At 46.7% G+C, this 18,166-nt stretch overlaps 1 protein-coding gene across 1 annotated transcript in view; it reads left to right on the top strand.

Moving 5' to 3' along the window:
• Positions 1-18,166, top strand: part of GRIP1 (glutamate receptor interacting protein 1) — a 388,420-nt gene that overhangs the window by 186,313 nt on the left and 183,941 nt on the right. The gene's annotated exons all lie outside the window — the stretch shown is intronic.

Raw genomic sequence — 18,166 nt, 5'->3', positions numbered from 1 at the left:
CAGTTAGAGACAAGAAAGTTAAGACTTGCCCAAAGTAAAGGGAAAACCCAAGTCTCCGACACTGTAGGAATATAAAGCTCATGTGTTTCCTCCCAACATGTTGACCCTCCAGATGAGACCCACTCTTAGGCTCCAACTGTTTGCAGTCAGACCAGTTTGAGACAAGTCTGGAAACAGGCGTCACACGAAGGTGACATCGTCTGTCTATGCACTCGGGTGGGAGAGCCCTTAGGAGGAAAAGTTTTACAAGAAAAATAGAGAATCGCCTTCTCTTGCTCATTTCCAATTGGCTTATCTTTGCTGATGGCAGAAAAAACAAACGGTGCCTTCATTATGTCTATAAAATTGGCAGTAGGTCTGCACGGTTCACAGTCTAAGCGAGAAGAGGGCATTTGGAGCTGTGCATCCATCCTTGAGCTCGCTAGACATCATTCACAGGGCAGCTAGTCTTCAGGGCCTGCAGAACAAGGGTGCAGCCTCCACACGACACTTCGTCTCAAGTACGCACAGGTATGAAATGCACTCAGGGAGTTCTAGGATTGGGAGAAAACCGAGAGAAGGAAATGGAAAAGGTGGTTGAATTACGCAAGCTGCTTAAGACTTTCTGGCATTTCTCCACTAAATTTAACATCTTTTTTTCCCAATTGTCTGTAGATATTTAACCAAAGTGGCAAAGCTTTCTACTTAGTTTAACAAAGAATGTTTTGACCTAATAGATTTTTAGCTACAATGTCTCATAATTGGAGTTAAAAAAAGTTCTTTGAAATCATTTTCTAGAAAGAAGTTGCTGATGGGAGTAGCACCACCTGCGCTTACATATTTCAGTGTTATGATCTCTGTTTACATAAATGTGACAATCTTTGGATAATGCACAGATGTGTTTGACTTATTTCAAGCAATAACTCCCTAATTATCAAAGAAGTAAATATCTGAACTTTATTGTACCCAGGATAGCCATTATATGTTGTTTATTCTCCCTATCACAATAAATATCGAGCGTTTTGTTAAGCTTGCCTTAAGCCAAAGAGCAGCCAGTCAAGGCTATGGTCACAGACTGAAGTCAAGTGAGGGCAGGTGAGGCTTAAAATCGGCGCCCACCTTGGCCAGTAGCTCTGCATACAAATGCATAACCTTTCTAAGCTCCTCCTTTTGTGTGCGGTGCGTGTGTGGATAGTGCACGTGACACAATATTCACATCTGGCGCTACCGTGTCTGCTGTGCTGAGCTTGCATTGTTCGCTTTGGCCCACTAGTGTAAATGATTTCTCGCATAGCTGTTCTGCAGGCTGTGGTCCCAATTTGCGTACGTGTCATATTGGTAGGCTGCCTCCAAGCTAAATCGCAATTTCTCTGAAAGCATCTCTTGATATCATAGGCAATTATTATTATTATTATTTTTTTTTTTTTTAGTTGGAGTCTCACTCTGTCGCCTAGGCCGGAGCACAGAGGCATGCTCATGACCACCCCAGCTTCGACCTGCTGAACTCCGGCGATCCTTCCACCTTAGGCTTCCAAGTAGCCAGAACGACAGGTGCCTGCTACCGCACCTGGCTAATTTTTTTTTAATTGTAGAGACAAGGTCTCACCAAGTTGCCCGGGCTGGTCTTAAACCCGCGGGCTCAGGCAGTCCACTCGCCTCAGCCTCTCAAAGTGCTAGGATGACAGGCTGAGCCACCAAGCCCAGCCCATAGGCAATTCTAAATGCAGAATTCCAAAGTCTGTGAGTTTTTGTTTTGTTTTTGTTTTTGTTTTTGAGTTGGAGTCTCACTCTGTTGCCCAGACTGGAGTGCAGTGGCCGCTCCTGGCCACTGCAGCCTCGACCTGCTGGGCTCCAGCTATCCTTCCCCCTAAATCTTCCAAGTAGCCAAATTACAGGCACGCACTACCATGCCCGGCTGATTTTTTTTATTTATTGTAGAGATGAGGTCTCGCCAAGTTGCCCAGGCGGGTCTCAAACCCACGGGCTCAGGCAATCCCAAAGTGCGGGATTACAGGCTGAGCCACCAAGCCCAGCTATTGTCTGTGAGTTTTTTAAAGGACAAGTGTGACATACATTTTCTTAAAATTTGAAGACTCTGGAATATTACAGAAACTGTGCCATCCTGGTTCTTGCCATTGGCTCTAGGCCTCTGGCCATTCTAACCGTGGGACCTTTAAGAAGGCTCTCAGATGAAGACACTGGTCTCCAGCTCCTGCCCCTTGCATTTGCTCTGCAGGATAAGAGAGCCGGGTGTCTTGGGACTGATGGGTCTTTTGGGTCTCCTCTTTGTAGTGTACTTTTTCTTAGCAGTGCTCATAAATAGGTACTATGTAATGCCTGCATCTGCTAAATATATGTTTGCATGTATATGTGTATCTATGTGTCTGTGTGCATATGTGTGTATGCAAATATATATATCTATTAATATATACAGAGGGTGCCAAAAATGTATACACATCTTAAGAAAGGAAAAAGCTATTGAAATTGTAATACTCAGTATATACCGACTTCTGCAATTACAAGAGATGCTCAAAGTGGTTCCCTTCAGCGTCCAGATTCTGATGATGGTGAACTAAAAGTAATACATAGATAACATCGCTTAAAATGTGTAGACTTTTTTTGGCACCGCTGGTGTGTGTGTGTGTGTGTGTGTGTGTGTGTGTGTGTATACCTTCCTGACTTTCTCATAAGGTATTGTTGGTCAGCGATCCACAAAATTGAAGCAATGTTTATATTGAAAACTAGTGACTGATTTGCCCATCAATATTGTATTTTATAAAAATTCTGTGTCAAAATATACCATGGTTCAGAGTTTAGTGCTTAGGAATGCCTGTCTAAAGCTTTGACTTTGCGATTTTAAAATACCTTAAGACAAAGTGCATGGCAGATGAGACTGAGTCAGAGAAAATTCCAGTTATCAGCAGTGAACCTCCTCTAAGGTATTATTGCTAATAGAATTCAATATAGTTTTACATGATTACTTTCATGATTGAAGCATCCCAAAGCAGATTCAGTCATGAAATTGACAAACAGTGATGGGAGGAAAGGTTGCTTTAGTCTAGATATTTGTAAATGTCAGTAACTTGTTAACTGGAAAATTGGAAGAGTCCTACTGAGTATAATGCTACAAAATCAGCTCAAAACTAAGCATTTTGTGGAGTTGAATTGCATTTTCCTTGTTTATCCTAATTAACCATAAAAGCCAAATCTTTGTTCAGACAGGATTTATGGAAAAAAAGCAGTGAAGTTAACGAGGGAGACATAACCCGAGGAGAGTCAGACCAGCAAGTTATTTGTGAAGAAATTGTGTGTCTGAGTGATTTGTCTTAGAAGCAAACAAAGATCATTTGATAATCTTTGGACTATTAAATTTAGTTATCTGGGTTTTAATTTTTATTTTTCCACTGACAAATCGAGCCGTAATAGAACATTTAATATCAATGAATTTCTCCATAAAAACTCAGCTATACTAGCCCCTAGCTTAAAAAAAAATGTGTCAGTTTTCTATGTCTTTATTATGATAAAAAGTGGAGACCAGGTGCAGTGGCTCAGCCTGTATTTCCAGCACTTTGGGAGGCTGAGGCAAGAGGATTGCCTGAGCCCAGGGGTCTAAAACCAGCCTGGGCAACTTGGTGAGACCTCGTCTCTACAATAAATCACAAAAACTAGCTGGGCGTGGTGACGTGCGTCTGTTGTTCCAGCTACTTGGAAGGCTGAGGCAGAAGGATCAATCGCCTGAGCCCAGCAGGTTGAGTTTGCGGTGGCTGTGAGCGTGCCTCTGCACTCCAGCCTGGGCGACAGAGTGAGACTCGGACTCAAAAAAAAAAAAAAGTGGAGGTACAGGTTTAGGTGTATGCAGATGGGTTTTCAATGGTCAAATACAAGCTTCTTCCCCTCTCCACTTATGGCTATTTGTGATACAAATCCTCTTTATTGAGACTGTGTGGCGGCATTGAAAACTAAGAAGGTCTTTGGTGTCAGGCAGACCTGAGTTAGAAGCCTGTCTCTGATTCGTATGAGCTCTTTTTACCCATAGATTTCTAAATTCCCTGAGATTCAGTTTTCCCTTCTGAAAAAACCGGGATGATAATATCAGTGACCATGAAAGTGAGTCGCGCGCTCGGGCGCTTGGGGGTGTAGCAGTGAGCAGGCTGGTGATTGCAGGGTGGCCTGGTACATGCTGTGAAGGACACGCAGATTCACTGCAGATGGACCCCCTGGCTCTTGTCCACCCCTCGGCTTCCTTCTTCACCAGATACAGGACGGAAACCACCACCCCCCGAACTCAGGCCAGCCCGGTGCTCCATGCACATGGTTCAGTCACATCCTCACAACAATCCTGTGAGGTCATGACTGTCTCCGTTTCACAGGCGAGGAAACTGAAGTCCAAGGAAGCAAGGAAGCTGCCCAAGATCACAGAGTCACTAAGCCGTAGCTCAGGATAAACCGTGATGGTTGCATCGCAGTGACATTTCAGTGAATCGCACGTGGTGCTGGTTGTCACCCATATGAAAATCATCTCTGGGGCCACCCTTTCAGGTCCCCTCCCATTGTGGGAGCTTTTTTATCCTCAATAAATTCTGCTTTCAAAAAAAAAAGAAAAAGAAAATTGTCTCTGGTCTAACACCCTTGTAGGGGTCGTCTGTATGTAATTGCCTCGCAAAAAACCAGAGGGTGTCCAAAGTACAGCTTGAAGGGATGAAAAATTCTAACAGCCATGATAAATCCCATTGGGATCATGCATTAAAAACACATGTCACTTGACATGAAAAAATGGTCAGCCTCACTCATCATCAGAGAAATGCAAATCAAAATCACACTGTGATACCACCTAATCCCAGTAGAATGACCACCATTAATAAAACAAACAGCAACATGCTGGCGAGGATGCGGAGAGAAAGGAACACTTCTACACTGCTGGTGGGAATGCAAACTAGTGCAACCTCTTTGGAAGACAGTGTGGCGATTTCTGAAAGAACTAAAAGTGAACCTTCCATGTGACCCAGCAATTCCCCTATTGGGAATATACCCGGAGGAACTCAAGTCATTCTACAAAAAAGATAGCTGCACACGTATGTTTGTTGCAGCTCTGTTCACAACAGCAAAAACATGGAACAACTATGTTGCCCATCGAAACTGGACTGGATAAAAAATGTGTTACGTATGCACAATGGAATATTATGCAGTCATAAAGGACAAATATATGGACTTCGTGGCAACTTGGATGGATTTGGACTCAATCATACTCAGTGATCTATCACAGAAACAAAGCACAGAGTGCCAAATGTTCTAACTCATAAGCAGAACTTGAACAATTATAATGCTATAAGAAAGGAATTGGCAATAGTGGGAAACTGTCAGGGGAGGGGGTTGGTGGGATTGGCAGTTGAGGGAAACTCCTAGAGGAGGGAGGGGCATACCTCATTAACAAGAGTACCTGTATAATCAATATTTATATACTGAACCCTGAATTGTATCCCACACCTTTATAATTTAAAAAAAATAGAATTTAAAAAAAACACGTGTCACCTGTTTGACGAGCAGTTGTCTGCCATTGCCTGACCTAGTGGTGAATTAATAAAGCAGAAAATGTGACAACTCCAGACATGTGTATGACGTGCGTTATTCCCATGCCTCCACATGAGATTTCCACCCCTCCCCCACCGCCACTGGACAGGAAAGCGATGCTTCTAAAATGGTAGATGTAGAGCCCCACTGGCCCACCCTTAGGAACGGGGCTTACTCTTCCAAACTTTCAAAACTCTGTGAAAGAGAGAGTTCAGAGCGAGGTCCTGAAATGACCCAGGCCAGGAGGAATGACAGTCTTGGAAAGAATTGCAAGTGGTGTTAATCACCTTGGTTTCAAAAGCTTCCTGCATACACGATGGAATGTTATGCAGCCATGAAGATGAACTTCGCAGCAATTTGGATGGATTTAGAGCCAACAATACTCAGTGATCAAGCACAGAAACAAAGAACTGAGTACCACATGTTCTCATTCATACACAGACCCTGAGCACTTATAATACAATAAGAAAGGAATTGGCAGTAGCCGGAAACTGCCAGGGGAAGGGTACCTGATCTCACACCAGGTGAAGTGGGAAGCAAAGTGAGGCCCAAACTTTAACTGCACAATGACCACTTGTACATCTAACCCTGAATTGTACCCCACATCTTGACAATAAAAATTTTTAGAAAACAAACCTCACTGTGAAAGTCTTAGGTCTTGCTGAAAGTCCATACCTGGAGCCGGACTTAGAGAGGGAAGGCCGATCTCCCCTTGCCAGCTGCACAAATCACACCATCCTCTCTTCCCCTCATGGTTGGATGTGGCCTGCTCCAAGATTTATCCCCCGTGGCGACGTGAGCACTCCAGAAAGGTTTGAAATACCGTGGGCAGCAGGCTGGGCGCCATTTGTGTGGAATCCTGGAGGAGACGAGAGAGTGTCCCAGTGTTTTTTCATCTTAAAAGGATGCACCACTTAGGGGAACCAGCTCATAAATGCTCTGTCAGTGGGGAGTGGCTGGCCCAGGGTAGGCAGGGGATAAATTCCACCAGATTTCATCTCCTGAAACGCTCGAAGCGTCCGGGCCAGAATGCATTCTTCCAAGTGATTTGTTTATGTGCCAGAAAGAACCTGAATCTTAGATCATAAATTAAGCCAGGAATTCATGACAAAGAAGTGAGATGGGGCGAGATGATGTTTTCTTTTCAAAGCTGAAAATGCAGAGATATCAAGTGCATCCCCAAGTCGCTGCGTCAGTGACATTTCGTCATGCAGAACACACTCCACAGTGATTGCTCCTCTCTCCCCTCTCTCTCTCTCTCTGTCTGTCTCTCTCTCTCTCTCTCTCTCTCTCCCTCCCCTCTCATTCTCTCTCCCCCTCCTCTCTTTTTCTGTCTCTCTATCTCTCCCCTTTCTCTCTCTCTCTCTCTCCCTCCCTCCCTCCCTCCTAATAAAGATGTGAATCGAATTTGCATCAACAGTATATCATGGTGGCTGAGAGCAGACTAGAAAGGCATGTATGTGAAAGCCTCCCGTTGGCACTTTGCTCCCAGGGTAATCTCGGCACACGATGTCATCTCTCTACGCCTCTGTATCTTCGTATTTCAGGTCGTGTCATCGTCCCTGCACAGCTGTACTTGGTGAGTATTGATGTGTGGGAGGCACCTCACACGGGGCTTGATGTGTAGCACACCTCCACGGCTCCTCAGCATCCTGGCAGCTCCAACTCAAGTCCGCCATGCAGTTGCTGTGTAGGGGGGAAGATGCCACATTCTCTCTTAAAACTCCCTTTTACAATGAGACAAGCCGTGTTGTGATGCTGAGTCTTGGGAGTTAGTGTGAAAAGGAATCAGACTGTACATATAGAGGACTCAGACCTGGGTTGGCATCTCATGAGCCTTCCATAAGTATTGACTGAAATTATGTATACGCTTCTTAGTGCAGTGGACATTTAAAAGTCTTCCAGCTGAACTAGGAAGTAAAGAACGGGTCTCTACAAATCATTTAGATGACTTATAGAGGAAGCCAATGGCATTGCTGTATAACAAATAGCCACTTAAGAGTCTATGCTTACGATCAGATCGTTTTTCTCCATGTAACTTATGTCCCTGACATAAAAACCGGGGGCTCTGACCGGAGGCTGACTTTTCCCTCGGTCTCCTTTGCACTCACATCCATTTTCCCCATGATCACAAAGTCCCATCTCTTGTTTCGCTGTTTTGAAAATTAATGAAAATAGATGCTCGGAAAAATCTCTGGTTGACTTGGCGTGTTGGAAATGCCCCCTTGAAGCATCCCCTGAGGCCCCTGCACACTGGGATGGGAGGAGGGAAGGGAGGTCCCGCATGGCATTGGGCACACAGGCAGCCTGGTGTAGCCAAGGTCATGGTCCTTGGTCAGATCAGTGACCCTGGGGGGAAGTGTCTGTGCTCCTGGCTCCACAGCGTTCCCCAAGGGTATGAACGTGTACTGTGTGTTTCCCCTTATTATTTTAAGATGCTGGATACAGAGACAGGTTGCCAGCATGCGTATTAGAAACTGAGTCTAAACAGCATTGGTATTTTTTATTTGTTGTATTTAGAAATGCATCAGCAGCAGTGACTATCTGGTCATTATTTACATAGTGCACCTGCAGTTGACACATTCAATTTACACTACACTTGGCAAACAAAAGGGAAAAACAAGAAGGAGGAAAGTCATACTGAACCCCTGACCCAGGTTTTAAGATTGCCTATGTGATCAAGTATCAACGTGTCCCTGATGGTCAGAACATTGGGGGAGAGCATCAAGGGCCATGTTTGCCATGACCCACCCTAGTCGGGAGGGACCACCCGGCAGACATGTGGGAATCATTCCTTTCTCTAGACCTCAGAGTCACCTCCCTAGCACAAGGTTTATACCCTGAAATACAGTCATCCCCAATTCATTTGCTTCTGCTTGGCTTTCCATCAATCTTGACGTCATTCTAAATATAGGAATCTTTGCAAGCAATTTCATGTGAAAGAAAGACTCTTGAAGAGCCCCAGGTTAGCAAAAAGCTCCGTCTATTCCTCTACAATATACATTAGAAGCCGGGCTCGGTGTTTCAGCCTGTAATCCCGCGCCTTTGGGAGGCTGAGGTGAGTGGATTGCCTGAGCCCGCAGGTTCGAGACCCACCTGAGCAGCGAGACCTCATCTCTACAATAAATCAAAAAATCAGCCGGGCGTGGTAGTGCATGCCTGTAATTCCAGCTACTTGGAAGGCTGAGGCAGAAGGATCGCCGGAGCCCAGCAGGTCGAGGCTGTGGTGGCTGGGAGCGTCCACTGTACTCCAGTCCGGGCAACAGCGTGAGACTCCAACTCAAAAAAAAAAAAAAAAAAAAAAAACACACACACACACACACACACACACACACACACATTAGAAATGCAAAAACAAGTCCCAGACAAGGGGCAAAAAAAAAAAGTGATGTAAGGAGTCAAGAGGCATTTGTCATGGAAATGATTCCATGTTGAAGCGTGATCATTGTTATTGGGTATCTAAAAAACACTTTCAATCTTCTCCATGACACTTTTAACGTTTTGTTTCCTTAGCTATCTCAAGGAAATCTATGTACTATTTTAAGCCTTCCCACAAATGTATTACAGTCCAAATTGTGATCAATACATATCCAAGTGACTTCTCAATTCATATTCATTGGTTTAAAAAAAATTGAGAGTGCCTTAATTTCTCCAAATGCCTTGTTTATTCCCGCTAATCCTGCTACCCAGCTGTAGTTGCTGCTATACAGATTCAAACTTGGATGCCTACAGCCCTGCAGGCATACGCAGATTGATCTAGCCTGTTTATGCCTATTCATGTATACTTTTTCCCTGGAGAATGGAGCTTCCAGAACAAGAATTCAAAATGTGTTTTATTTATTTTTGAGTCGGAGTTTCACTCTGTCGCCCAGGCTGGAGTGCAGTAGCACACTTACGGCCACCACAGCCTCGACTTGCTGGGCTCAGGAGATCCTTCCCTGTCAGCCTTCCAAGTAGCTGGAACTGCAGGCGTGCACCATCACACCTGGCTGATTTTTTGATTATTTGTAGAGACGAGGTCTCACCAAGTTGCCCAGGCTAGTCTTGAACCCATGGACAATCCCCTCATCTCAGCCTCCCAAAGTGTTAGGATTATAGCCTCAAGCCATGCACCTGGCCCAAAATGGCGTTTTAAATAGCTGATACTTCTTACCCTGAAGCTATTCGTATTTTTCACCAGATTATTCTAATGCTACAAATGCATTGAACTTCTGAGTATTTCATCGTGTGAGGGACTGGACATGTCAGTGGGCGTCAGCTAATGGTTACACCAAAGATTCAGGACCCAGAACCCTCCCTAAAAATAGAAAATGTGGGAGATATGCTGAATTGGAGATTTTTGAAGTTTTTACTTGGGATCTGATAAGGTCATGAATGTGAGCCTTAGGGACAGAGCACAGGCCTCTAGAAACGGAGTCTCTGGTGATGGACAGGTCTGCCACTGCCGCGGACAGACAGGCCCATCTGTCCTCGCTGGAGCCAATGTGAGGAAGACGCATGGGAGTTATCTGTGACTCAGGCACTTGAGTAATAAGAGCGCCAGAGGCAGAAAATGTGCAATTTCATGCTCATTAGTTTCAGAGAGGATTTACCAATCAGCCTGGCTGGAGAGATGGCTTTCACCCAGCAGCCCCATCAACACAGACCACTTCTACCAGGTTGTCCAGGTGCCCGGGGCTACCACAGCTCAGATGGCCAGGTTCTGTGCTGAGACTTTCCTGGCTCCAGACCCTTGCCATTCAAGGCAGCAAATTTGTATCTCAGGGGAGAGGGTTTAAGGAGCGAATGCCATGGAGCGACTGCCCTGTGTCCCTGCCAAGGGGCAGGACACAACTTGTTCCTCTCATTTGTCCTTTACTAGCTAGGTGGTTGTAACTTAATACCATTTCCCCTCTCCACCCTAAGTGTAAATTGACTAATAGATTATTGTTACGGTCAGTCATTTGCTCTAGGTAATCTGACTTTAGGTGTCTCGTTACACCCATAATTCAGCCATTTTAGTCTGTTGAAAGGTTTAAAGTGGATCAAGAGAAAACAATTCACTCGAAATTATAATATTCCGGTCTCATTTCCATTTGAGGAAAGCATTCCAGGGGGATAATGTTGGCGTTTACTGATAGTTCTGGGTTCTGCCAGCTTCTTTGCAGGCTGCCGCTGAGACAGCCAAGTGAGATGTCAGGACAAGAGTGTCCTCATCCCTGTGCAATTGATGCAAGCAGGGGGAGCCAAAGCTGGGGTTCCTACCTGGTGTAATATATGTTGAGAAGGAAGAGACAAGCCCCTGATGGTCAAAAATGTTTATTAAAAAAAAGAGGGGGGTGGCTGGCTCTATAGAGAGAAACTAGCCGCCTTTGTTCTCTTGCAGGCCACTTATAAAACCCCAGTCTTGGCTTATCCTGCTTTGAGAAGCAATTTTAGAGAGTTTTGGATAGGGAGCCAAGAAACAGTTTTAGGTGTTTGCGTTGTGGTTGTCTGGCCTTCAAACGCACGTGTCGGTACTGTTGAGGCCAGTCCTACGGCCTTGAAGTGCAGATGTCTGCAGTAAACTAGTCACTCTTAGGATATTGTTACTTGTCTCCAAAATATCCTTTTAAGAAAGCAAACACTGACAGTCAGTACCAGGCTGTGATCAGTCACATAGCTTTGACTGGGTCCGGGAAAGCAGATATTGGCAGTAAAGCAGTTAGTACCAGAACGCTGTTAGAGCACAGTGTCAGCTTTGGGGCCGTTGCAACTCTGTGCTCCGTTTGCAAGGTTTATATGATGAGTTGTTTTAACTACAACCTCCTCTCCCATCCCCCTACAAACCCTATCACCCCAGAGGCCATGAGGGTTCTTGACTTCACACAGGAAAGAATTCGAGGGTGAGCCAACAAGGAAAAGCCAAAGCAGGTTTATTGAAAGGCTGCACTGTAGGCTAGCAGTCCACGTGCTTCCTGGGGTTTCAGGTAGAAAATGAAACAAGCTGATGGAAATGACAGAGAGTGGGCCAGCCCATAGGCGAGCAGCCTGGGCTGGCCTGCGGGAAGAACAGCTGCCATGCCTCATGCCCCACTGGGGTTTTATTTTTATACTTAGCTTCTGACTAGGTGCTAAGCAAGGGGTGGAACAGTCATGGATTTTCAGGGAAAGGGGCGGGGAGTTCCTGGAAAGTTCCCTTTTAAAATCATATAGGAAGACTTCCGGAAGTTGCCATGGTAATTGTAAGCCGTCATGGAGCTGGTGGGCGTATCTTGTAGCATGTTAATGTATTATCATTAGCATATAATGAACAGAAAGGGTAAGCAGAGGTCACTTTCAAGGCCATCCTGGTCTTGCCTGGTCTTGGCTGATCTCGACTGGCTTTGGAGCCAGTCTTCTCACTGCATGGTGTAACTGCATGCCGGCCTCGTCACATCTGTCTTGGGAGACTTGGTCCTGCCGGGTCCCTGTCTCATCATCACCACCGCCGTGGGTCAGGTGGATTGCAGCAGGGCTTTCCAAACATGAACATGCTTACGAATCACCCGGAGATTTGGTTACAGGCAGACCCCCTTTCTGTAGGCTGGGATGGGCCTGAGATTCTGCATTCCTGATGAACTCCCAGGTGTGCTGGTCCATGGACCACAAATCTGAGAAGCAGAGTTAGATAATGAGGCGCTAAGGAGAAGGACGGCCTTCCCAGACAAGCCTCCGGCAACATCCGCTGCTTGGCGTTCTTTTAGTGGTAACTTTGACTCCCGAAAGGGTCAGGTGACTATGCTGAATGCAGTTGTAGAGGCCATCCTGTCATTGTGAGGAAACCACTGTCGGTGTGGTATTGAAATGAAGTTGTGCTCTGTTGGGATGATTTTTGTTTTAAGTTCAAAAGCTGAAGACCTGATCCTTTTAAGAATCTAAAGCACATCTGTGCCTGGATTATAAAACTAAGGCACTCTGCAGTGAAAGAGAGACATGAATGCCCTGCAGATGCAAACCAGACAGCAAAGGTGAGGAGGGAGGGCAGCCGAGTTGGAGGAAATCGTATTTTTTTTTCTTTTTTTGAGTCGGAGTCTCATTCCGTCGCCCAGACTGGAGTGCAGGGGCATGCTCACAGCCACCCCAGCGTCGACCTGCTGGGCTCCGGCAATCCTTCCGCCTAAGCCTTCCAAGTAGCTGGAATTACAGGCACACACTACCACACCTTCTAATCTTTGATTTATTGCAGAGACAAGGTCTTGCCAAGTTTTCCGGGCTGGTCTCGAACCCACGGGCTCAGGCAATTCACTCGCCACCTTGGCCTTCCAAAGTGCTAGGCTAATAAGCTAAGCCACCGAGCCTGGCCCCACCTAACTGTTCTCTTTTTTTTTTTCTTTGAGTTGGAGTCTCACTCTGTTGCCCAGACTGGAGTGCAGGGGCATGCTCACGGCCACCCCAGTGTCGACCTGCTGGGCTCCGGCAATCCTTCTGCCTCAGACTTCCAGGTAGCTGGAACTACAGTCGTGCAGTATCATGCCCAGCTTATATGCATTATTTTAATAAGAAGAAAAAGACATGATTAAGCTCCATGGCCAAAAGCCCTCCCCAGCCGTCCTGCTGGAATCTTCCTTCAGTTGTAGTCTGTGCTAGCAACCCACCAAGGCAGCAAATTGAGCTGGGGCTGGTATCTCGGGAAGAGAGACAGCCACCATGAGTTCACCCTGGACTCGGTGAAGATGTCCACAGGACCCGGTGCTGGGATCGTGGTTCCAACGGTTCGAGCCCTCTGTGTTAGAGAGAGCCTCAGTGGCTCGCTTCTTGGCTTTTCTCATTGCACAATTCCGGAGGAATTTGTGGTGGTGGCTCTCTCTCTTCCCATCCCCTCCTGTGCCTCCCCAGGCCCCCAGGCCTGCTTTAACGCCCCCTCAGGCAGTCCCACAACAGTCCTGGTCCAGACCTAGGGATCAGTAGCAGTTCCAGGTAAAGGTTCATGGTTTTCTGTCCATGTTGAGTCTTACTTGGCATGCAGCAGGCACTAAAATCTGTGGAATGCAATGAACTCAAGGGACTGTCTCCTTCACTGTGAGTTGTATTTTGTTCACGCGTGGGAAACGGTCTTTCTCTGCGCTGGTAGTGGCGTGGGAGCACCGTGGCAAGGGCCGCCAGTCTCCCTGCTGCTGGGAAGCGGTCAGTGTCTCGCTGCATGGAATGTCTTTTCCTTTCGCAAATCGAGAAGCGAAGGGGCGGGCTGGCTCAGCTCGTGCCTCCATTGTGCGTAATTAGCTGCTAGGAATTGCTCAGCGTAGGCCGGTGAGTCTCAGCCAGAGGAAATCCACATGATTTTCTTCAGCAAAGCTCTGAACACAGTCAGAGACTCCTGAATCCACAATCACGTCTGGTTCCTGGGAAGCCCAGGCCCCAGCAGCGAGGGAGGCGGAAGATGGAGTGACGGCACGCCAGGGTACACTGTGTGTGACACCAGTGGCCGCGGGACTCCAGAGTATGGGGTGCCTGAGTTCCCGCCCCGACGTGTGGCTCTCCCAGCCCCGGCTGGGCTCTGTCTGGGATGCAGAACCAAGCGTTGTTCTGTAGGCACCAGCTGTTTGCTTTCTACACTTCTAAATGCCAGTTTCCCTGGGATAGGCGGTCACAACCAACGATGTGTGTGTGCCCCGCCTATGTTGGGCACACAAGGAGACTGGCCACATGGGGGAACACGAGGGACAGATGGGCCCTGTTGTTCCGCCTCTGGTCCAAATGCACTCGGGACCAAGCCCTTTCTGAGCCTGTGTCGCCGAGTCAACTCTCCCTGGTAATGAGGGGCATTCCCCTGGCCTCGTAGTGTCTCACCCGTGTTTCTCCTGGCTGTGAGTGACATGCAGGCCCCTGTGACAGCGGAGGCATCGTGTGTGGAGTGACCATCCAGTTGCTGCGCTGTCGTGGGAACGGCTAGCAGTGCCAATCCCTGAGAGACCTCCGTGATGTCTCGCTTTACTTCTAGGCGCAGGCGCTCGTTCGCTGGTCGATGTCTGCTGTGCTCCTTGGTGACTTTCCACAAGGATCCACCAGCAGCGTCCAGGCTGAGCATCCAGGAGGAAGATCAGAATTGTTTTGCGGAAAGCAGCGGCCCCCAACCTTTTGGGCCTCAGGGACTGATTTCATGGAAGACAGCTTTGCCGCAGGTGGGGGAGTGGGGGCCCAGGGGATTCCTGGGCATCAGATTCTCCTAAGGAGCTGCAGCCTAGATCCCTCGAATGCCACCACTGATCTGACAGGATTCAGAGCTCCACCTGCCCGCCACTCACCTCCTGCTGGGCAGCCTGGTTCCCAACAGGCCGCGGACCACTGATGGTCCGCCACCAAGGGTTGGGGACCCCTGGGTTAAAGGCCTCATCTTAGAGACCAGTCAGCAGATCTTTCTATAGTGAATAAAAATGAAAGGAAATAGGCTTCAGTCTCTGTTCTATGAAGAGTCACAGGTTTTTCACATACAGTAATTCAATACTTCATAGCTGTTGGGTGATGCTATGACTTTTTTTTTTTTTTGGAGTAGGAGTCTCACTCTGTCACCCAGGCTGGAGTGCAGTGGCATGCTCACAGTCACAGCAGCCTCAATCTGCTGGGCTCAGGTGATCCTTCTGCCTCAGTCTTCCAAGTAGCTGGAACTGCAGGCAAGGGCCACCAGGCCTGGCTACTTTTTAATTTATTGTAGAGATGAGATCTTGCCAAGTTGCCCAGGCTGGTCTCGAACCTGTGGGCTCAGGCAATCCTCTCACCTCGGCCCCCTAAAGTGCTGGGATGACAGGCATGAGGCACCGCACCCAGCCATGACGATATAACTTTAAAACAGAATAGGCTGCAGACCCAGAAAACAAATCAGAGGTCGGAGGGCTGTAGTTCATAACAAATGTTTGTTTACAATAAATGCTCTAGTTCAAAAAAACAATATAATCCATCCATCCATCAGCAAACATGGAGTGAATACCTGTCCTGAGCCAGGTCCTGCCCTGGGCACATCACCTACTGATTGATTTCTCTCCTTGACATTTGACATGTTGTGTGTTCACTTATAAGTCTGGATGGAACTTGAACGTCTAGTTAGTATCTCTCCCTAAAGCAAAGGAAAAGTATGAACAGTGACCTTATAGTCCAGTGACTCATTTAAGGCTCCCTCTGGGAAATACAACGAGCCATGTTGGCATTTCTTATAACCTTTATCTTCCAAAGAGTGAACTGAGATGCAGAGTCTGGTTCTGCAGGACCTTTTGTAAGTTCTTCCCTTCAGGCAAACAAGCATGGGGTTTTGGGGAGGAGGGGATTTATATTACACACGGGGAGAATGGGTGGGGCGGAGGGGGCGGTCTCTTCACTCTTCACTGGTGTTGCCAGGCATCAACTCGCCATCCAAGGTGTCCGCTGTGTGATGCATCCAGTCACTGATGTGTGTGATACGGCATCAGTGCCCTGTGGAATCTTGTGGTCTCTCCAAGAGGAAATAAGACAGAAACAAAGAGCATGAACATGAACATGGAGAAGTTCCCTTGGGCTCCGTGGGATGTGCGTCCCTACGCCAATTTACATTTCTGGGCCTTAGTCCCAGTGGTGATGACAAAGTGGGCTACATTGTCCCGTCAGCAGGAATTCTAGGGCTGTATTCATAAGTCTGCAGTGAGGAACACATGAGATGGCCATGATGGACACTCCCAAGACATTCTAGGATGTTATATGCAAGGAGGAGAAGTGTGCTATGGAGAACACGGATCATGTGCTCAGTATCCCACAGGGTCAGTGTTGCCATGATCTTCTTACCCCCAGGGTCAATGTCTCCGTGTTCTCCTTACCCTCAGGGTCAGCATCTCCGTGTTCCCCTTACCCTCAGGGTCAAGGTCTCTGTGTTCCCCTTACCCTCAAGGTCAGTGTCTCTGTGTTCCCCTTATCCTCAGGGATAGTGTCTCCATGTTCTTCTTGTCCTCAGAGTCAGTGTCTCCATGTTCCTCTCAACCCTGCCACCATGATCTCCTTACCCTTAACCCTCAGGGTCAGTGTCGCCATGCTAAGTGTCTGCCTCACGTCTGCTAGGAACGATTGCTTTCACTGTGACTGACTTTGGCAAGCCGTTGTTAGATAACATTGGACTTATTTTCATCTGATCCTTTGACCAAGTTCATATTTGGTGTCTAGGTAGCTACTTGCTGTCACCTATGCTCAGCCAGGGCACTCTTGGTGTTATGGTGAGGCTGAGGCTGGTGGTGCTATGGAAACCATCCCCGGCATCATCCATAATTCAGTTTCAGCCTTTCAAGGGTGTGCGCGACTGGACTCTCTGTTCCAAATCGAAGAAATTGTGTTCAAATATAAATGAGAAAACCATTTTGCCAGGGTTGACTGCTTCTGTAACCCAAACTGGGTGAATTTCTAAAGAAACAGCTCCTTAAAATAGAGCGCCAATGCAGGTATCCCCAGAGTCTCCTGGGCAAATCTCTTTGCCCTTTAAAAAATACAACACAGAATTCGACCTAAACCTTTAATTGGCTGGAGTCGACAAATTGGAGACTGCGGAAAGTGTTTAGGTCTCCAAGATGCCGTCCCCAAGCCTGTTGTTTGGATTATGTCCTGGCTCAGGGCTCTGTACTCATAATTACACAATTTCAAAGTTTTGGATAATAAAAGGACATATATTTTTATGCAGATTGTCACACGTAGTGCGTTTGTTTTTATAGGTGCTGTGTGAAGCATATTGCCTGGATATTAAATTAACACTGTGAGGAAAGCACTCAAAGACGCGGGCAGGAATGATAGGGCAAATGGAGCATTTTGTTTTGTGGGTTTGAGTATACTCAAAATTGTGTTTGCAAAGAGAAGAGTCAAAGACCTGCGATACTGCCTCAAAAGCAAAAATGACGATGTCATTGCGTTGGTGTCTGAAAGTTGGCAGTGTATCCCTGCAGTTGGAAGAATACAAAGAGCAGTGTGACAAATTAAATACAAACATGCAGCCACGTGGCTTCCTTGTTTGGCGTTAATTGCAGCGCACAGCAGTGTTAATCTTTTCTTTCCGTCATTGCCGATAAAGACCTTGTTCGTTTTATGAAGAAATCGTGAATCATTTCAAACCAGAAGTACATTCTAGAAAGGAAACGACTTGCTCAATTTTGAAATGCAGACCGCTTGGCTGGGAGAATTCATGTTCTCAGTGATCAAGTCTTGTTCTGAATTAAATACTTGTTCTGATGAATAGTTTTCCATGCACGATGTGGTTCTTTTTAACTGTTTAATAATTTTCTGTTAAAACAACAAAGCGATCCATCATCGAGGGTGACCAGAAGTGCCATGTGGGCCATTGGCTTGACCGACCATGCTGGATAACTATTTTACATGGCATTGACTCCAGCCGTGTGGATCCTCTTCTGGAAATGTTTAATGTTGTGACTCAGACATCCCTTTTACTTTGCAGGAATGCCCCCTCCTAGTCAGGAAGAATTATTCCTTTCAATTTTAACTCTATATTTGCCATCCTAGAGCACTTCTCCCTCTTCTCAATCCAGATTCTACCCATTCTAAGTTAAAAACAATCACCTTCCTTGGAGTCTGACAGCCCCACCCCCTCTCTGGTATCCCCCACTGATGAATCTCTCAGCTTCTTGTCTCACTCTCACAGCTGTAGGTCTTCTGTCTTCTCAGT

Source organism: Carlito syrichta, unplaced genomic scaffold (genome assembly GCF_000164805.1).
Source record: "Carlito syrichta isolate Samal-C Ts95f unplaced genomic scaffold, Tarsius_syrichta-2.0.1 Scaffold301804, whole genome shotgun sequence".
Classification (NCBI taxonomy): domain Eukaryota; kingdom Metazoa; phylum Chordata; class Mammalia; order Primates; family Tarsiidae; genus Carlito; species Carlito syrichta.
This window is presented reverse-complemented; position numbering and strand designations above follow the sequence as displayed.